The 22,917-nt window shown below is 32.9% G+C and overlaps 1 protein-coding gene across 1 annotated transcript in view; it reads right to left on the reverse strand.

Moving 5' to 3' along the window:
- Positions 1-22,917, reverse strand: part of PCDH15 (protocadherin related 15) — a 1,372,333-nt gene that overhangs the window by 1,067,496 nt on the left and 281,920 nt on the right. Inside the window, exon 3 of the mRNA XM_079899582.1 lies at positions 13,978-14,053. The gene's annotated coding sequence lies outside the window, so the exon portion shown is untranslated. The remainder of the gene's footprint in view (positions 1-13,977; positions 14,054-22,917) is intronic.

Here is a 22,917-nt window from a genome sequence, read left to right on the forward strand (position 1 = left end):
ACTCCTTGATGGTAGAAAAATATCTTTCAAAAATGTTAACTATCACTGGTATTCAAGTTTTACTAATAGTTGTTCAGAAAAAAATACAAGCAGTGAATGCAATATTTCTAATGCTTCACACAGCAGGAATAAAAAGCCAAGAGCTCTCAGTTTTACTTTGAAGTTGTTGAATATTAAAATAAGAGAATCAAATGCAGTGTTTGGATGGTAACTGAGGCTCTTCAGAATCACAATCTTACATTTGCAGTCAATTTATCTCTTCATCCTTCTGAAGTAAATAAATTGAATATCATAGTTAACAGTAGGATAAAAGCCAAGCATCTACCTTTTCAGCAAAGATACATAGATGCCATTTTGCCTTCCATAAGATCCTAGCATATCTTTTTAAGTATAAAACTCAGAAGGAGAAACAAATGGCAAACTGGGCAGAAATTCTTCTCTCTCAGTTGCTTTATATGGTAGTGAGTAATTCCTATCATATAGCAAATCTAGAAGAGATGCACTTTGATACCACTGATAATTTACATTTAAATACTTAAGGATAGTAGCATTTTTTCCTTCAAGTGACAGAAAAATGCAATTGACTTCTTTCTTCAAAAATTTTGAGTACACTAAGTATTCTCAAAATTAGAGAAGGCAGAGATGTGAGAGTAAGTATTCTGTTAAACAATTTTAATGAGAGTATTAAAAATTTAGTCTCTTGTTCATATTATTGTTATGACTAATAAATGCTAGTTATCTAAAAATACATAAGGATGTGAATAATAGTTATTCACTCTTTCCGTGTGGGTGAGTTAGGTAGCAGTTAATAAGCAGTCAAAACATATGTTAGGCATTCAACAAGAATGTTTTAAATTTATTTATTTGTCTTAAATTTATTCTGGGATACCCTGACGTAAAACTCTGTTAGTGACCCCACAGAGCCCTGTCTCAGAGGCCAATGTGGTTAAATATTTGGGGGGAAAATAAGACTTCTATTCTTGCTAAGATTATTTCCCATAAATATTTTTTAATAAGCATTAACCCAAAACATTTTAAGACCCTGCTATTTATTAAGATAATGATAAGAACTAATGATATAAAGACAAAAAAGCCACAGTTCTAATTCTCACATATTTTAGGATTTAGTAGAAATGACACATATAAATAGGTAAGCACAATACTGGGTGGCAAGAATAAAGACACGATATAGAAATGATGCCTTTCAATAATCAACAAGGATGAGAGGTGAGTCAGGGAAGAAGTAATGACTAAGATGGATTTTGAGGGATATATGGGATTTTTGTAAGAGGATGGGAGAGAAGGGAGTACAGTTGACTCTTGAACAATGTGGAGGTTAGGGGCCCTGACCCCCATGCAGTTGAAAATCTGAGTATAACTGTTGACTCCTCCAAAACTTAACTATTAATAGATTACTGTTGACTGCAAGCCTTACCAATAACACAGGCAATTAACACATGCATTCCACACTATATTCTTACAATAAAGTAAGCTACAGAAAAGAAAATGTTAAGAAAATCAAAAGGAAGAGAAAATACATTTCCTGTACTATACTGTATTTATCAATAATGTAAGTTTACACCATCTGTTTACAAGAATTGTCTGTCAAAATTTACATCAATATTGTCTTATAAGATATAAAACACTGTAGATATTATACATATTACTAACACTAGGCATAAAAAATAAGACAATGTGAAAAGCAAAATTCGTATTTATTTACAGGTCTGATGATCTATGCAGTCACAACAAAGAAGCAGAAATATGATTGCTTTATGGTAACCTAGTGTAATCCATATGATTGCTTCACAACAGCCTCACCTCTACACTAATGAATAAATCATTATAAAAATTTTTATGGCATACAGTATTACGGTCATATTCACAATGCAGGATTGGAAACTGTTACTTTTTTTAAAAAAACTCTTATCTGTGATGATAGGCTAATACGCATTTTCTCCAATTATAAGAGAGTTACACTGTATAGTACTGTAATTCTTTGAAACCAAAGTTATAAAACAGTAAGAAAACAAACACACTATTAATTTTATATTAAATATCACTCACCTTATGCCTATGTAAAGACAGATCAGTATCTACATATATTTTTGCATTCATGACTCACCTTTTTCTTAATTTTTTTCAATATGTCTAGGTTATATGGTTCATCTGCAAGTTTTTTTCAAATTTTTAGAAATCTCCAAAGAGTGTTTCAATATATTTATTGAAAAAAATCCATGCATAAGTGGGCCCACACAGTTCAAACTGTATAGTTCAAGGGTCAATTGTACAGAGAGGTATGGTTGTGGTAGAACAATTCCAACAATGGACAAGTACACAGAGGCTTGGCTATACCAGGTGTTGCTGCAATTATAAATTCACATCCTTTCTCTGAAAACCTTGCCAACAGGTGGGTGTCAAAATACAGATTTTTTTATAGTAAGTAGTTTAATCCATATATAGAAGATTATGCAACATTTCATTGGGGTCTGGGGTTGTATCTCATAATCAAATACATTAATATTTCTATAGTGAAGTATGAATATCTACATTAAGTGGGTACATAGAGTCAATATGAGCCTCACAACAGGTCAGGATTGTTCTGTCACCTGATGAACTACAAAAAAATTAATTGTTCAGAATGTCTTTACATTTTAAAATTGTAAATAAGGGACTGTAAACCTATAATTCTTCAATTCATGCTTAATTGGTGATAATTTATAAGGGAATAAAGAGGGAATTGCAACAGATAAGTTGGAGAGTATAGCAGAGGTTAGAGATCATAAAGCTCATACACGTTAGAGCAAAGATTTGAAAATGAATGAGATTAACATTCAGGTCCATCTTCCCTGCTAAATGACACTAGTCATATATGAAGGACTACCTAAAAGCTGAAAGATATTTATGGGAAACAATTCCAATCAGAGATGATGAAAACTTGAACTATGACAGAGAAGACAGGTTCAAAGAAATAAAAAGAGTTGAATATCTTAATTAGATCTTTTAAAGAGCAATTCAAACTTGCCCTAAGAAAGCAGTTAGTATTTGAATGGGAAAAAATAATTGTAATATTTTAACTTAAATAAAAGGACTATATTATAAAATAAAAAGTGCATGGCCTTCCTAATTTTATATGTGTGTGTGTGTGTGTGTGTGTGTGTGTGTGTGTGTGTGTGTGTAGTGTATGCATGTGTGTTTCTGTATACATATACATATACATGCATGCAATACTTATGTAAATTCTGTGAGTTGTTTAGGGTTAGAGTTATACACTTTCCTCCCATCACCATGATTTCTTTATTTTAATTGAAATATTTAACCTTATGATTAGAGGAGCATATAGTGATAGTCAAAATACACGTGATCTTTTAAAAAATACAAAATGAGATTAAAATCCAAAATAATGAATGATTTTAATACTTTGCTTTGAAAGCATAGTTATTTTTCATCTGTATCATCTAAATGATCAACTTTATCTGATTACCCACATATATGTCTTATATATCTGAAATGTCTCTATCAATAAAAAAAATTAGTCCAGATATACAGAATTAGATTGAGGACCTAAACACAGAGACTATCCTAAGGCTGCCCACACTGCATCCTGCCCATCAGTGCCCCCAGAAGATTACCCAAGTGGAAGGCCGAAATCCAGTCTGCTCTTTCCTTCATCAAGCTGTACACCTTGGCATGGGCTACATCAGTCTGGAGTAAGCGTTCACCTCTCTAAATTGTTTTATGCACAGTGATTGAATTTTTGTAATCATTACTGGGGTGAGGGAGATTAAGTTTTCTTCTCAGAGAAGGATCTTTTACAAATTCTCAAAGGACCCTCTGTGCCGGTACCTAGAGTTAGCCTTGTGTTAAGCCACCCTTCCCTTGCTTATTGTCTTTTCAGGTTTAACTGTATCAAGAACCACTCCTTTCTAATTTATCTTCCACATAACTGGCTTCATGTAGTGAAACCTACATGGGCATTGGTTCTTGAGGTTCAAGAACATAAACATCTCTGGATCTGCCACGTTATAGCCTAAGTGTTGCCCTCAGGCAAGATGTACACACACTGAAGATAAGGAGTCAGGTTCTGCTCCAAAAAGTCATCAGAAGAACTGCTGTGACTATGGACTTAAGCCAGAAGTTGTCAAATCGTTATAGAGAGAAGCACATTCAAACATTTACAAACTGAATTATGTTCTGAAAATGACTAAATCTGTAACTCAATTTGTACACATAGAGTGAGAAATTACAATGTAAAAACTCATTATATGGGTCATTACTATATACATTTTCCTTTAATACAGTCTAATTTCTGGCTTGGGTTTGAAGTACATTATTTGTAATATATGCTCAGAAAAAAAATGAGACCACTAGGTGTTAAACTGAAATGTTAATATGAAGAAAACTTTCATAGCACTTAAGAAAATATAAATTTTATTTTTCAGGGTGTTAGAAGTCACTTTAAAATTAAAATAGCATGTCTATGAGAAATAAAGACCTTACAGGTTTTCTTGCATTTACTAAGTAAGAGTTATTTTTAATAACTGTGAAAATCTTTCAAGTGTCAGTGTTTCAAGTTATCCAGAAATCCTCTAGGGATGGATAGATAGATAGATACATGTATATTTCATATTAAAGTGAAAACAAGTGCAGTATTAGTCAAAGGAAATCAACTTTAAAAATACGCAGTTGCAAAGTTCCATGTGCATTTGTATGTACATATAAGGTCTACATTTATGTGTGTGTATATATGCATATGAAGAGTATAATGGGGAAAATACAGAATAAAATGTACAAGGAGACTAATGGTACCTTAGAGAAAAGGTTTTCAAAAACTAGTAAAAAAAAATAGAATCACACCAAAAAAATAGACTTTTAATTTAAAATAATAAAAATCAGTGTATTATTTTTTGCAAAATTTGGATTACAGAAGCTTAAAATGCTTAGCACTTGGTTCAAAGTAAAGCAACTATTATTAAAGTTATCACTTAGGGAGGTGTGCAGCACCTTCAGAGAAAGTCTAGAATACCACACTACTTCCCCCTTTTAGGAAGTAAGCAGCCCTTAGGAATCCCTCAGAAATTGCTGTCAACCACTATGAGGAAGATACTTAGTGGATAATTAGATAGAGCATAAAAGGAAATATAGAAAGGAGGAATTTTTCATCCCATACAAATGTAGAAATTGAAGTATGCATGTTAAGAACTTCTAGGATATCACTGACATCTTCTTTCTACTTCTGACCAATTCTCCTCCACTAAATCTAAATAAATCAGGTAAATCAGGCTGAACTATTGGTGATACCTGCTTTGCCTCCTCCTGTACCCAAAAAGTATCATTGAGGAAGTGGTTCTCAGATTGCACAATGAGGGACTTCACTTCCTTGACATGCTTAGGATTTGAATTGAGCTTGTTGTGGTAGTGACAGCCTGCTGCTGTAACACACCTGTCCTTATTTCTTACAGCCACCAAAGGAGGGACAAGATTTCTTTAGGCAGTATAGAGCGGAAAGATGGAATGTCGAAGTATAGATGTTGATAAATACAGAAGTGCAGATAGATACCATGTTGTTCCAAAGAGGATTTTAGGAAGCTTATAGTGACATGGTCCAATTTGTAAATGATAAATTAAATGATAAGTGAGACATCAGAGATGTTAACAGTGGTTACTTTAGTGGAGTGTGACTATAGGTATTGTCTCTATTTAATTTTTATTCATATTTTTCTTTCTTTTTGGTATATAATTTTATTGTTTTTTATGTTCTACATTTAATTCTCATTTTGGTTATTAAGAAAAGTGTTATTTTGGCCAAAAATTTAGGAAGAGGGTGAAGAAGGATGGGCAAAATTAAATGAACACCAAAGGTCTCGCATGGCATTCTAAGAGAGTGACCACAGATTTGGCTCTGAGTTTTCTAGCAATTAGCAAAAACAAGATGTAACAATTTTAGTTATGTGTATTTAATAATCAAGAAAATCACTGATCAAAAAAAAAAACTTATTTTAGGCCTCAGAGGGCAAAGAAAAATATTTTTCAATGAGGTCATTTAAGGTTGTGTTGTAACTAACATTTTTAACTTCCCTTTGGTAGAAACACTAAGGTGATTTTGGAGTTTTTTCCTTCAAGAACTTCTCCACATGTAGGTATTTCAAGAATGGTGGCAATTCCCACCAATTCCCTGAGGGCATGAGCTGTTGCCAACGTGCACTTAGTATGCCTATAAAATGAAGAGGAAAAAGTCCTTAAAGAATGCTTTGTAAAAGCAAGTTTTGATATGTATTTGTGAATAAAGATCAGATATTATTGCTTTCTGACAAGGATCTGAACATAGATAACTTTTCAGTAAGGCCCCATCCAAATGGTTCAGCAGTTAACCAAGACAAAGTCAAGACTGACTCATCAAGAGGTGTCCAGAGAGGACTCATGCATAGATATCAAAAACATACAAACCCAGGAAACCAATGAAGAGAGTAAATGCTTCCCCAGAAATAAAGCGGTTTATTTCATGCATATAAAAAATAGAATATCAGGGATCCACACTCCAATTCATGAACACAGCCAAATCATTTGTATCTTGGATATATATTTAAAGATAACTATACTATAGGTCATTTTTGAGCTTCCAATATTCCAATACAGTATCCAATGAAGAGCTAACCTTAAGAAGTTCCAGTCTTGCTGAAATTTTTAAATAAATTGAGAAAATATATACCTCTAGGAAACTTAATGAAATTCATTACTGCAAAGATATACTAATAAATAAGCTAGTTAAATACTGGAAGATATTATGTAATATGTACTGACTAATGATTGCGATCTTCGGAATTGCTGAGGCAATTATGCCCAGTTTTCCATTAAAGCTGATATTTGTTAATCTATATGAAGTCGCTGATTTTTACCATTTTGACCCTGCCAAGTGGCAATTTTACGTCGTTTAGCTTAATAGTTCACGATAACAAAATTATTTCCTATCCTCCTGGGAGAATATCTGTCTTTATTCTTTATATCAGGAGTTAGAATCCAGACACTAAGTATACCTATATGCATAGTTAAAATTGACTCTCTCATCATGGAAGTAGAGTGCGCTTTGTTTATTGGCACCCTGACATCCTTCTTTCTGTTTTCAAGAGTTTCTATTTCTGTGATCTGGGCATGCTGACAGTTACCTTATTCCAGACGTGGAGTTTATAACCTAAGCTAAGGCAGTAAGCGCTGGCCACAGTGATTGGCTGGCTCAGAGGTGGGCATGTGACAAAATGGGCTAAACGGAAGGGATTAGTGACTTTGGGGGGAATGCTACAGATATTAATTTGGAAGCATATAGAACATGGAGAATAGATAGGTTAGACTGAGATATAAGGAAAGCCTGTCTTAAAATGAAGTTATCACCAATGAAATCAAAGCTGAAAAATCACTAAGTTTAAAATCAAAGCTTGAAATTTAAGCTTAAAATCACTAAGCTCTTGGATCAATCCTTTCCTGAAGCCTAAAGATGAATTCTAGAATTTCAGATTCATAAGTCAATAAACTTACTTTGTTTATGCTAATTTGAGTTGCATTTTCTTACTTTCACTATAAAGAATCTTAACACATATGTGAAGGTACTTACAATTATAGACAGGGATGTGTGTATAGAAAATCATTAAAAACATATTACACATAAATATTACACAAATTTTTTGTAAATTAATCATAGTCTATCACTTTAAAAGCACTTATATTTAAAATCATATATAAATATGTTTATATATTTCTTATTGTCTTCTAGAGAGTACACTCAATAATTTTTAAAACTTTTAATACAACTAGTGGTGATGAATGCTAGGTTTGGATTTCTGATCTGATATGTGAATACAAATTCTGTGGGATTTTACTGATGTGATAAACAGATATAAGACAGGAGTAATTGCGGAGAAGAGGAAATATCATTGACCTTACACATTTCAAAGGTTCACGAGTCCTCAGTACCTTGAAGAAGGAAACTCTCCTCATTCTTAACGATGCAAAATCATGCCAGCCATTAATTATATTCCAGAACAGAAGTGCCTCCACTACCAGCTTCCCTATTCTTGATATATGAACCTCAATGTACAAACAAACAGAATAATAGCTGATTATATCTGACAGGCATTCAGAGGGGCTGGGGTCAGAGACAAAAGCATTTGAAGTGAGAGATAGACGTAATCATTAAAGAAGGAGCACCTAATAGCATGATTCAATTTGGTCTAAGCAGAAAAAAACAAACGGAGTGACAGAAGCTATTGGAGATGCACTGACTATATCTCTATGATGGCATTTATAATCTCAAGATTTTAAGGGGGAGATTTTTATGTATGAAAATATATGACTGGGAGAGAGGAAAAAAGGGAGCGACAGATCGAGAGAGAGAAGGCTTAGCATGTTTTGCTGTTGATGGAGCAATTAAAAAATTATCACCTCATTTGGGTTTTGCAACAAACCTACACGGTGTGAAAGGCAATTATTATCATCCTCATTTTAGAAATGATGAAAGGGAGGCTGATGTCTTGTGTGGCTAAATGACTTTAGTACAGCTAAATAGCTAGTAGATGGTGGACTTGGGATTATATTTCAGATTTTCTGACTGCAAATCCTCAGAAGTTTTATACCAATTCTACATTATAATACACCACTCATAAACCACAAATAACTATTAAGACTAAGAAGATGCTAATATAATTTCAAATGGAAAAGCTATGAATATTTTGTCATATCCTAGTCTAACAGGTTTCAGCTCTATTGCTTGGCTCTGATGTATCTTTGTTTACCTTCTTGTTTCAAAAGACTGTTTTCCCTTTCTCCCTCAATAAATTTATCAGATTATATTGATTACTCTTGGAAATAACTATAAGGTGTAGTTTGGCTAAAATCATCTTTTGAAAATTCTTATAAAATACTTAAGAATTCCAATAGCTGTCTCTGTGCGCATCTTTAAAGCTACTCTAAATCCTCTGATACCCCTTCACTTCCTACATGAAAGTTAGAAAAGCCAAATAGTTGTTTTCCCCATATCCCGTAGATCAAGGAGTGGCCATCTGATCCATTTCTGGGTCACAAAATATAAGTGGAAAAATCTGGTTGGTGCTTCTGGAAAGTTTGACTTCCCCCCAGTAAAGAGAGTTGCCACATTTGGTGCATCTTTTCCCTTCTTGCTTTAACTTTGGGCACAATGACTGCAAAGGCAGCAGCAATCAATCCTGAAATATCCAGATAATGTGTTTTGGTCCCTGAAACCCTCAAAACTACTTAAAGCATGTTAAGTATGCTTTATGTCACAATTTGGAACAGACAGTCTAAACAGCATCATTAGGCAATATACACATATGCATCATACACATTTCCCTGGGGGCAAATAGGTACCCCTTAAAGAACAAATTTGTCTCTACCATGCTTATATCCTTCAGGGGTTTGGCATTTCTGTTGGATTAAGTATCTTGTTGATGAAGACTTATTTTTCAGTCTTATGTAATATGCTCCTGCCTCCTGAATATTTGCTGCAAAAGTAACTTGCTTTCCCCACTGCCACCACCTTTCCCTTATTCACGCCCTTCCATCTAGCAACAATGCCTTCTCATTATCCTGTCTTCCATAACACTGCCTGTTGAAGTCTAGTTACAGTCTTTCAAGCTTGTCTGAAACAATATCTTTTATACAGAGCCTGCCTTATACCTATAACCAAACCATTTTTTTCCTTTTAATCTCCTTGGAAAATGTTTTACTTCTCATGTGACATTTATATCACACACGTTATTAATTTTTTGAGTGTACTAGTTCCATTTCCTGCCCTCTGCAAAATTATCACCATCACTCCCAGTAGAGCGTAAAGTTCAAGGGCAGGGAGAGAGTACGTGATTCATTTTCCTTAGCCACACAGTACCTGGCACAGATCCTGATATTGGTGTGATAGCCACGGATACCAGGGGTTGATAGAGTTGATTTCTCTATAAAAAGTGATTCTCTTCATCATGTCCTTCTTTACTGCTACATACTTGTCAAAAATTATAGTCAGAAAAGAGGATGAGTTATCTCCCTGAATCTTAATATTTAGAGAGTTTTGTTTTTATAAATAAAGAAGGATCTCAAGAATAAAGATTTCCAGAAAGAACCCCTATATCTTTAGCAGGGTTGGCCAACTACTGCACACAGGCCAAATCCAGCCCACTGGCTCTTCTGGTGAAGTTGCATTGGAACACAGCCAGGCTAATTTGTTCATGTATGATCTAAGGCCACTTTTGTACTACAAAGGCTGAGTAGTTACCCCAGAGACCATATATTATATATAAGCCCACAAAGCCACCGATATTTACTATCTGACCCCTTATAGAAAAGTTTACTTAAATCTTGTTACTAAAATGGTCAAAAGCAACAATAATTCAATGGTCAAATAAGTTAGAGAACTAAAATTTAACAGTTTTCATAAGGCAGACATTCTCTGAACCTGTGATTCCTATTAAATATTACTTGTATTCCTATTATGTATTACTAATTTTCATGTCATTTCTCTGACTTCCCAAGTATTTTTGATCTATGGAATTTTTTTTAATGGACTGTATCTCAGGCCCAGCTACCTGGGGATCATCAGTTTGGCTAATGCTGCTTTAGGTAAGTGCAAGAAAAAAAAGAAAACAACTGAATTGCAGTTTTCCCTTTAAAGTATTGCCCTCATCTGATAATATTTAACTCTCTGTGAATTCACTTATTCTTCTAGTGATTTTTTCTAGTATAATTAAGCCCCTTAGCAAACTTCCCTGACCCTTGATAAAAGGACTACTTAAGCTTTCTTCAGGTAAAAGTTAAAACATACCTTGCACTATAAACAAGTAAGGCAGTAATTATCTCAGTGACATGGATAATTAACATCAAAACAGCTGCAAATGTACTTGAGGGGAAAATCTTTGATCTCAGGTTTAAAATTATTTAATCTAATATAAATGGAGCCAGTAATACCAGGTTTAGGTATATTAATGTGATTGATTACACAATCAATAGCCCCATTAAACGTAGAAACTACTTTGTGTGTTTTCTTATTAGTTCTTATATTACTGCTTTCTTCAATCTCAATTCTTCCCTTAGAAAATATAGTTTGCCTCACTTCTGTTCCTTTAGATGTTTTTTCTTCAACTGAAGACGTTGATGATGGGAAGAGATGCTAACTCAAAATACATTATTTTCCCAAAGGCTTAGAAATGTGCACAGTTTATTTAGTTATTCCATTCATTTAATCTAATAGTCGATACAAAAATAATTATAATTAAGTTGACACATGTATACTCCAAAGAGACTATCTAGGATTACCTCACAAAGGTAAATTTGATATATAAAGATCCACGTCCTCGGATTTATAAATCGTGCAACTCATTTACTCTAAACCTGACCAGATGCCTTCCGATTATCAAAGGAGAGACAGCAAGGTGTAGTAGACTCTCTTCTGGTTTTAGAGTCAGACCCCGGTTGGAGCCTCTGTTCCTCTGTCCTTCCAACTTAAGCTTTTAAGTGAGCAAAAATCAACTGACAAGTAAAGCCTGAGTACTTAGGCACTCAGTACTAATGTACTCAGGGAACTTTATCCCACATTTTGGCAGTGGTATTATTTGACTTCACCTATTCCTCATAAAGTTCCTTCATTGATGGTCGGTCTCTAAAATACTCTCTTTGGTCAATGTTTTGTTTCCTTGCCCTATTAGTACAACTGAGAACACTATTAATAATACCTATAAATGTAAATGTTTCTTTGAATACTTTAGCTGTTAAATATATTTATTTAATATGATACTTAATTACAAAAATGATTTGAAATAGATTCACACAACGCTTTAAGATAAAATATTAAGTAGTAAAATCAGAGCATAGGGAAGGTAACAGCTTATAAAACTTAAGTAGTTGAAATACATATTGAGGATGTTTCTGCAAAATTACTAAATTCCTTTCCAACTTGATTGTTTGTTTGGTAATTTGTTACATAACAGTGCCAACAGTGTATCAATTACCCAAGGAGAGAAACAGATATTCTTTATACTAAGGTCAGGACACATACACACACAAAGAAAGAATTTCCCTAAAATCTCAAAAAGGAAAAACAAAAATATACTCTATTTTACTATATTTTTTAAGGATACTCTTTTTACCTCTAGTAAAATAGAGTTATAATGGCCTCATCTTTATTATTCAATATTTGAACACACTCCTACCATACAAGTTGGGTAGGGAGGTGCACATCAAGCATACTTATTCTCAGGCTTCAAGGAATTTACTTTACTGAAAGGTGGAGAACTGAGAGCTGTTGCATATGAGAGTGTTTGTGCTGGAAACTTTGATCCTGTTCTAAGATTATCTGTCTATTTTTACTTATGCACATGTGCAAACACATGAATTGGTATGTTAATAACATATGTTAAAAATAATTCTGCAATAATAAGCTATTTACACATTTTCTTTCAATAGTCAGAGAAAATTCATTGGAATTTATCTTGAACTATAAACAGCAAGAAACTTTAGGACAGGAAATTGATCTCTTTTCAATTATTATTTTCATGCTTTTATGAACTCATCAACAAAATGCAATCATGATTTTTTTTAAAAATGTACATGTTCCTTTGTATGAAAAATATATTATCTGAAATACATTGTTCCACAGGAATTTAAATATGCATATATGAGGAATAAAGCTATTGTTGGAATTACAATGCCTCATGTATATTTAAATACACTTACACAGACATATCTTATATATACAAAAAAATACCTAGAGTAGCACTTTTAAAACAAGTAGATTTTTAAAAAAATGAATTCATAATTACTGACAATAGAAAATTACTTCAACTGTTTATTTTCAAAATTCTATAAATCCCCCACAAAGCTGCTTTTCATGTCACATTTATAGTTATATAATAAAAATATACCATTGTAAATATATTATTTTTAATATTTTAAAATATTGAGATAGCAAATATTTATGCAGTGTCTACTATGCCACAGCATTAAGATAGATGCTATAAGTACAATGGTGGACAAAACAGACAGGTTCTTTATCTTTCAGAAGCCTACATTCTGCTAGGAGTGAGAGGAATTCAAAACTAAGCAGGCATGTATATACACACTATTTTTTTTTATGAATTACAGATTACAATTATGTATTTCTTCTTTAAAAGCATTTTCTGAATGCTTTTAAACATCTGAAACATCATGTTCCACTTTTAACTGAGCTCCTTAAATATAAATTTCACCCATTGCTATCTCAATTTGGAAGAAATTATCTATTTCTGTGCCTATTTCCATAAGTTTCCATTTCTGGTTCTATTTCCATGGATTTAAAATATTATTAGACCACAAAATATACTTCTCCTTGCTTTCACTGAAGCTATTATTAGCCAAATTTTATCTTAATTCCTATTTTGTTACTCCAAAGTTCCAAAAGCCATTTCTTCTGCAATCAAAGCACAAGTCTCACTTCACAAATACATAAAAGAAAATTGATTTTCATCCTGAAAATGTCAAACTTCTGCCTATAATACTCAGCTATGGTTTTGTGAAACAGCAAAGTTCAAAAAGAGCCACCGACCTGATGACCCTTTGACACATGATGATGGATGCAATGTATCTACTGCTTTACTGCCAGAATGTCCTCCAAGAGAATGAGACAATCAATGAAGAATAATAAATCTAAACTGGGCTGACGGTTTGCTTGTTTTAAATGTATTAAAAGAGAAAATACTGGTATCTCACTTCTCTGGGGAAAGACTTTTATAAACTCTGTGATTAACTCTTTTCTCTCTTTCTGGCTTAGATGAATCACACCTACATATATCTGCTTAAAGAAGTTGAGCAATGCCTGGAAGTTAAACTCCGTATTTAGGTAATGAACTTAACATAAAATACAGATGCTATGTATTGTACTTCTCCAAAGGAGAAAAAAAAATATTATATGAAGGACACAATTTTAAGAAAAACATAAACATTACTCACCCTTGTGTCCTGTCCCTCTGTCAACCAGTGGCTCTGGCAACTTCAACTGTTTGTAGTGACTAATGCTTCCATTTTCCTATAGAACAGAGTTATTCATCAATGTCACATCAAAAGCAAACACTTTGTTCAGGTGCAGAACACAGAAGCAATTCATTTTCTTATAGATTATACTTATGCTTACAATGATTTAATGCAAATTCTGAAAAGCAAATCTTGCAATCATAACTATAAGTTATGGAAGCAACGCATTCTGATTGAAAACTTAACTCTCAGGATGCATACCATCATAAATGCTCCATGAATGTTCTTTACTTAGAAAACAAAATTTCACTACCACCTGCAATTTTTCTGTCATTTGACCAGAGTGCTAAGAAGGAAGCACAGTATAAAGTCTCCTTCAATGATACTTTAAAAATATGGTGTTTTATAATATGTTAAATAGATTCAAGCAATTAAGGACAACTATATAGATTGAAGGTTACTTTTGAGTCTATAGCAATTTTAGCCTTCAGAATGTTATACCATACCATTATTTCCTTAGGTTCACAAATTTTGCCCCTATGCTTTATCAAAGGAGAAATGGATATTTTTTTTTTTTTTTTGCTGTATGTGGGCCTCTCACTGTTGTGACCTCTCCCATTGCAGAGCACAGGCTCTGGACGCGCAGGCTCAGCAGCCATGGCTCACGGGCCTAGCTGCTCTGCAGCATGTGGGATCTTCCTGGACCGGGGCATGAACCCGTGTCTCCTGCATCGGCAGGCGGACTCTCAACCACTGTGCCGCCAGGGAAGCCCAGAAATGGATAATTTTATGATAATGTAATAAAAAATCCTAAGACAATTTAGGTATTGCTATTATTGCTACTAGGTTTTAATCTTCCTCAAAATTGAACACTCTGTCTTAATTACTCATAATTCTTATAGTTCTATTAGTTAGTGCTGCATTGAGTATACACATATCAGGAAATACATACAGATATAGATGGAAATAGCTATAGTTTGTTTCAAACACCTAAACATGTTCCCTTGAAGCTTTGTAGAATATATGAGGTTGACAGATGCACTTAATTTATGAAAAACAAAGATAATCATTTGTTTCTCAAAACTAAATTTTGCTTGTGAACTACTGAATAAGTAGAAATAAATATACAAAAATTATATTTTAAAACAGTACTTCTAAAATGATCTACATTAAATAACTGAAAGGAAATAACATCATGAGAAAGGAGATAATTCTTTATAAAAATTTAGAACACACAACTGAAAATTTGAAAATAGTATGTTTACATGAATATATTAAGATTTATATACAAAATAAAAAGAAATGCATAAAAGTGAATTTTTATAGCTCTTTAGGAACTAGGAAGTATCTAACTTTGAGGAAAAAATGAATAGGACAGCTTTAATCTTTTTTAATTAAGCAGCATATTCACTTTTTTTCACAGTAAAATGTAAGCTTAACATCAATATATAAAACATATCAGTTGAATTTTTATAGTCAAATTATGGATGGGGCTTGATAAGATCTTCAAAATTTATACCACTACCCATCAGGCCCACTCTGGCCCTTTGGTAGCATCAAGGACATTTTTTTTTAAACTCTACGGCCTCATAGAACACATTTTGCAAACTCCTGACATAGATAATTTCTTCACAGACTTTAATAACAACTATAAAAAAAGCATATGGTACTGCATTTGATTTAATCAACATTGACCATAAGAGGACAATTATTCTAGTGACTTCCTGAAAGTACATGGGCTCTGAGTAGAGCTCCAAGGAAGAGAAATGGCTAGACTTTCTCTAGGGGTTCTCTACATTTCTGAATAGTGCTGAACCCTCAATTAATTTCATTTTAAATAAACCACGTTGCACTGTACTTTGGGTCTATTTGGTAATACAGTGGGGCTGCTCACCATGATCTCTGAGTAATGATTACATGTTATAAAATATAAAAGAAACTGCAGAAGATTTGCCAATTAATATTTAGGGTATTTAATGCCTCAAGACTGACGGAACGAAAGATGAATGAAGCAGAAGTTTGTACAATTTCAGCAATATAAATTATATGTAAAAAAACTTAATTTTATGTGACTGTACGTATACATTATCATTATACTTTCAAAGACCAAATAATGACTTAAATTTTTACTTTTTTTTTTTTTTTAACACATATCATCAGTCCTAGATTTTTGGGAAGTTAGAAATCAGAACTTATATCCAGAGTGCAGGATTTCAATAAACAGTTTATATGTTTACAAAAATTGAGAGGTAGGATAAAGGTGACATCTGAGGTTAATACCAACTCCTGAGGTATTTCATTTATTTTGACTATTAAATTTTTTAAAAACCTAATTTTCTAGATTGATACTTTGACAGTACCTCCTCTAGAGTGCTGTGTAGTACCAGGAGTAAACCCAAGCTTTTCTAACTGCCCCAATATTAGCTAGAATAAGTAACATAAGCAGAGATTCTATTTATTTACCTCATGCCACTCCACATAGCTCTTTGGAAATGTGTTATCTGATGAACTCAAACTAATGCTAGAATCACTAGCTACAAAAATTGTTTGCTTTATAAAATCTTATTCATGATTGACTTCTATGATGTAGTAATGCAGTCTTTAATCAATGAGATAGTTTAACTGCACTTCAGCTCTTTAACAGTGCTATTAAATGTATAAATATAGATTTATGGTGTGATCTAATTAAGCAACCACTCCACCTTGACAATACCTGAAAAGGAAGTGGTTTGAGATTTATTAAGGTAAAAGACTTCATGTTTCAAGAATGGAATTTCAGTCTCTGAAAACATCATTCACAATAGGGTGATACTTTGAATTTTGACTCCAGCATAAACAGTAAAGAAGTGTAAATTGATAAAAATATGAAATTATGTCATTGTTGTTCCATTTTTCTTACCATCACCCTAACAACTCCATCCAGCTTTAGAAAATCTCCGCATATTTTAAGCCATGATATAGTAAAGCAGAGTAATACAACGGAGGTGCCTATAGTTTAAAAAAAGGAGGGAGGGTGTCAGCTTATTTGCTATTTGGCATTTGACAAAGTTCTTTGCTGAACTATACTCTAATTTATTAATTTATAAAGTTGGTATGTTGGACCTGATGATTTCTAACATGTCTTACAGATCTGTGATTCAAGACCATGCAATTTTAAATCAGAAGTGGACACTGGCTTCAACTCAAGAATTAATAGCAGTCATTTGGTAGTGGATTTTTATGTGAATGAGGATTTGATTACTGATCTGGGAAAGGATGTTGTGTTCAGGATGTGGAATGGCTGAGTAGTGGTGATCTGTGTCACAAAATTGTCATATCTGCAGTAGATTTAACCAGAAAGAAAAAGAAAATGTTAAAGTAAGAATCTCTCAGTAATAGAAAAGACCTTCTTGAATCCAAGTGATAAAAGTCATTTAATTTGGAGAACTATTTTGAATATTACACATCAAACCTTTTAGAGAAGATAACATAAATTCTTCCTGGTTGTCATGGAATGGATTTCATGACCATTTATCTGGTTAAAAATCTAGAGATTCTCAAAAAAAATCTAAAATATTGCACTTATTTTCCGTAAAAGCCCTTAGAAAAATGTATTTTTAGTGACATAAGAAATATAAAATAGGTATTGTTAATCAGAAGAATAAACTTATTTTTCAGAAAAAATACCAGCGTATAATAGAGAAGTTGAATGGACAAAAAAATAATACTTTTTATGAAAAGAAATTCTTAAAAAAAAGAAATTCTTAGTCACTATATTTATCAAGGTCATTTTTAAACCTAAGTACACAACTAATCAAAATATTCTGATCTTTTTCCTTTCAAAATCGGAACACAAATATGTTCAAATGAAGGCATGTTTTTTAATTTTTTTTTAATAGTTTTAACTTAGTCAAAGATAGGCATAAAATCCTAGAAACAGCTGCTAAGTGAACAGGGTTATGTTTGTGACCAAAGTGATTAGTATATGACTTTGCAGAAAGCTTAGTGACTATTTTGCATAACAAGATGTTCAATGAATGGCCACTTCAGAGCATTTGGATATTACAAATCATTACAATACCAGTTTGAAATCTAAAAGGCCTCTGAATACTCAGCATGCTACAATAACTCCATGAAATTATTTTTGGCATGGTTCAAGAGTGTGCATCTCGTCGTTACTTTTTCCTGCTGAGAGAGCTCACACAGAACACACCATTTTTTAAATTACATTTTATAGAATATTTATGGTATCATTAGGATGTAAGAAAAAATTCAAAGGTGCAAGAAGGAGAAATCAAGTTTATGTATATTAAAACAAAGGCAGGATTTAAACATACATATTATTAAAAGACATTTTTCTTTTAGATTGCCTTTGCTTGAGAGAGCTTTCATTAGAAAGAGGCATTGTTTTTTGCAAGATGGAAACAGCTTCACAGTTCCAGAAGCCTTTTAAACACAAAGATCTACAAAAAAGATTTATCTTATGCAAACTTAAGCAAAAGTCAGCTGAGACATATTGCAGAGACCAGTATCTGCTTACTTTCACTCAGATTCCAGTTCATACTTTATCATACAAACAGCCATAATTACATTTGACAAATACTGGGGAAAAGTAAGAATTCCTGTAGATAACTGATTATGCTTTATAACTGGCAAAGAAAAAACAAACAAAAAAACCCCCCAAACAACAACAACAAAAAAAAAACACTGTCGAATTCCTAGCTACCTTTTTAATGTTTTTCTTTATCTCCAGTGGTCCAATGAATCTCTGTATTTAAATTGGCAAAGCTCTAGTAAGACCTTAGTGAACTATAATATATTTTATGTTATGGGGGTAAGATGACAATATAGGCATCAAGTTTGCTTCTGTGTTAGAAGGATCATATGTTTGAGTATGTGTATGACTATGTGTAAGTAAAGTGATATCGGTGAAGGAGACTGTATATATGAATATCTTAAACAACTGTGATAACTTACATGTCATCCATTGTTTTCCAGGCTTCCTAGATTTAGCTAGTCTCATAGAAAAGCATAGTTAAATTCATAGGTGAAAATTGTTAAATTAATTAAACAAGGAAGCCATTAGACTGAGACTGATATGGCTGTAATGCTGAGGCAGCCTATAAGGAAACCAAAATCTAAGCCTGCAAATGCCTCAAGGTTACAAAATCAAAACGCTAAGGATAACAAATCACAAATGGCCAATGAGGTTTTAAGCTATAGCGAATCAATAATGTCCTTATTTTGCATATGTCTTTCCTCCATAAAATTCTCTCCTCAAGCTCCTGTTAGCAGAATGTTCCTAACCATTTCCAGTTTGTTGTTGCCCTATGTGAATCAATAAATGCTCAAATAAATTTTTTAAAAATTTAATATTCCTCAGTTTATCTTTTAAAAAAAACTTATGACATTTTTTAATTTGTATTTTTAAAATACATAAGTAGTTGAAGGTTTTAATTAGCTTGTTTTTTTTTTCTTTTTTCCTTTAACATCTTCATTGGAGTATAATTGCTTTACAGTGTTGTGTTAGTTTCTGCTGTATAACAAAGTGAATCAGCTATACGCATACGGATATTCCCATATCCCCTCCCTCTTGCGTCTCCCTCCCACCCTCCTTACCCCACCCCTCTAGGTGGTAAAGCACTGAGCTGATCTCCCTGTGCTATGCAGCTGCTTCCCACTAGCTGTTTTACACTTGGTAGTGTTTATATGTCAGTGTTATTCTCTCACTTCGTCCCAGCTTACCCTTCCCCCTCCCCATGTCCTCAAGTCCATGCTCTACGTCTGTGTCTTTATTCATGTCCTGCTTCTATGTTTGTCAGAACCATTTTTTCTTTTTTTAGATTCCTTCTTAAAATTGTCTTTTATCCATTGCTTTTATCTATTTTATAACTTTTTTATGCACTAACCATATTATATTGGTTATATATTTTTTTGTAAATTCGTTTTCTCAGTTCATAGCATGCCTTTGAAGGTGGCAGAATACACCACCTCAAGATATGCCACTTTTGAGCTAAAGGCACTAAGAAAAACTGCAAATATAAGAACACTCTAATCTTTCTTCTTTTTCTTAAATGCAAGAGACAAAATTCCCATGTGAAAAACATTCTTCCTTTCCATAAAAATGTTACATAATAAGAATGTAACATTCTTATTATCAACGAGAGAGAAGTTGAGACCAAGAGAATTCCATACAAGATGACCTTGTTAAAATTATTCTTATCTCCTAAATTAGGAGTTTATGACTAACATATACACACTACTATATATAAAATAGATAACACGGACCTACTGTATAGCATAGGGAACTCTACAAAATATTCTGTAATAACCTATATGGGAAAAGGACCTGAAAAACAATGTATATATGTATAACTGAATCACTTTGCTGTACACCTGAAACTAACATAACATTGTAAATCAACTATACTCTAATATAAAAATAAAATTTTAAAAAACCGAAAAGCTACTGAATAACTCAGAAAAAAATAAAGTGTACAATTTGAAAAAAAATAATTCTTATCTTCCTTTAGCCTCTCCACATGGTTTAGTTACTTTTCCACACATGCCTCTCTTGTTCAACCTACTATAAAGGCATGTAAGTTTTTACCAAGGAGAATAACCCTAAGAGGGTAGATGCAAAAATTTGCCTCCCCTACACCTTCATCTTATAGCATTTGACATAGATGTTAAATGATTATACACTGAAAATATTTGCATTCATTTTCTTCCTTCAAACTAAAAACTTATTTAGTACAGAAATCTGATGTTCACTTCTATTTATTTTTATATTAGAAAAGTTTATACCAAATTGTTTAATACATCTGAAATTGATTTTGATGTAAGGTGTTGATGGGTGCAAAAGTATGAATTATTACATTCAATATTTTCTTCTTTCACACTTTGCACTATAATTTGCCAACTCATCATGGAAACCTTAACAACCAATTTTACAGACAAATATTTTGATCTTTGTTAGAAAAGTAGAATTGTATTCTCAAATCTTTGCTAATGGAATATTACCATGAAAGTACTCTTGACTACCATGACATTAAATCTACTTTAAAATTGATCCTTGCTTATTGTTATTTTTAGACGGTACATTTTAGTTTATTAGATATGAAAAGTGCTACCAATTTGAATGAGGTATTGCCAGTCAAAATCCCTCAAATATCTAAAGCTCAGCTAAGATACAAAGAATCAGAGACACAAATCCCTGTTCTTGGAGAGTTTACCAATTGAGGAGATCAGTAGGCTCTTGCCCACATATATTTATAATTTAAGGCAGACTATGATAAATAATCAGAACACTGTTGACCGCTGAAGAGAATCAGGGAGGGAAATGGTCAGGAAGAAGTCGTGAGATGACTTCAAAGAACACTGAGATGTTGGACAGGACTTTGGCATATGGTAAGATTCACACGAGCAGTAAAGAAAGAGGAAATCAGAATCAATAAATACCAAAGCCAGGAAAATTTGAGACCTATTTAGTAATTCTCAAATAATATGGTTTCACTCCAGCTGTACAGGTTGTAGAAAGTTTGGGGGACAGATCATAAAAGGCCTATCTGCAATGCCCCAAGAACCTGGATCTTATAACTTTGAGATGGAAGATTTTAAGTTGATTGCTTCCGATAAGAGATCGATCAGTATTGAACAAGGAAATTAAGCTATTAGCAGAAAAGCAACTTTATTATAAAAAGGGAGAACAGTTAAGAGGCAATTGCATTCATTCATGCATTTATTCACTTGTTGATCCATTCAGCAGTGATTTATTAAGTACCTGCTATAAACTAAGCATTGTTCTGAGTTTGCACCCACAGAAATTAATAGACTGCAATAACTTGGTAAGATTTACCTGTCATAAATGGGATGTGAAGATGTTTTTCTAATATGACAACAACAACAAAAGCACAAAGAAAGCATAAAATAACAGATTGTAAATTTGGGTGCACATTTATAAAAGTGTCTTCATGGGTAAAACATCTTGAAAGTATATCAAATGCCATGCTACAAAAAATATGTACAACTCATATTTCAGTTCCAGGGTTTACTTCCTTAAAATACCAAAAATCCCTGTGGATAAATAAGACTAATCACATCATAAACAAATGGGCAAATTATTCAAGTTTTTCTCACTCTGTCTTACAGTACTGATAAGAGGCCTCTCTCTACCCTTTCCAGGTACTTAAAAATTTTTAATTTGTTTTCAGTAAACATTCATATGGAAATTATTCTGTTCCAGATTTATATTAGCCCACGGGGAACATTTTGTTGCTTGGATGCTAATGGAAAATTATTGTGTAACTATTCTTGAGTACTTATCTAGTGGGGGGAAACACACTCTGTCAGAAAAAAATAGAGAAAACACCATTTATCAACTTTGAAGGAAATTGGCTTTTAAGAGATTGTACTAGGGCCTAAGATAGAGATTCCGGTTGGGAACTGGGACTTCCTTCAGATAATATGGCAAGGCGGAGTAGTCTGGTGAAGTGATATTTAAACTGAGGCCTCAAGTATGTGACGATGATAGACATCTAAGAGAAAGAGCAGTTCAGGCAATGAGAATAAGACAGGTTAAAACCATGCTGTAAACAAAAATAGTCTCAAATTCTATGCTGTATGATTCACTGATTTTGGTAAGCACATTTAAATAATTGTTTGCCTTTATTTTTAATACTGAAAGTTTAAAATCATTTCGAAAGAATGGTTTCAAAAATGTTTTATATCATAGTTTCTTGGTAGCAAGTCTTTGAAACAGAGAAACCTGATAGGATGAGGTTTCTAAAATGTATTTACAAAAACAAGATAGAAAACAAAAATGGTAACATATTTCATAAAATAACATGCTTTCTTTTCTAGTAATTAGTTTCTAAGTGGTATTTTATACTAATTTTGTGTAAGATATTAATAGTTGACAATATTGAGTTAACCAGACTC

The sequence above is a fragment of the Stenella coeruleoalba genome (genome assembly GCF_951394435.1).
Source record: "Stenella coeruleoalba genome assembly, chromosome: 16".
Taxonomy (NCBI): Eukaryota; Metazoa; Chordata; class Mammalia; order Artiodactyla; family Delphinidae; genus Stenella; species Stenella coeruleoalba.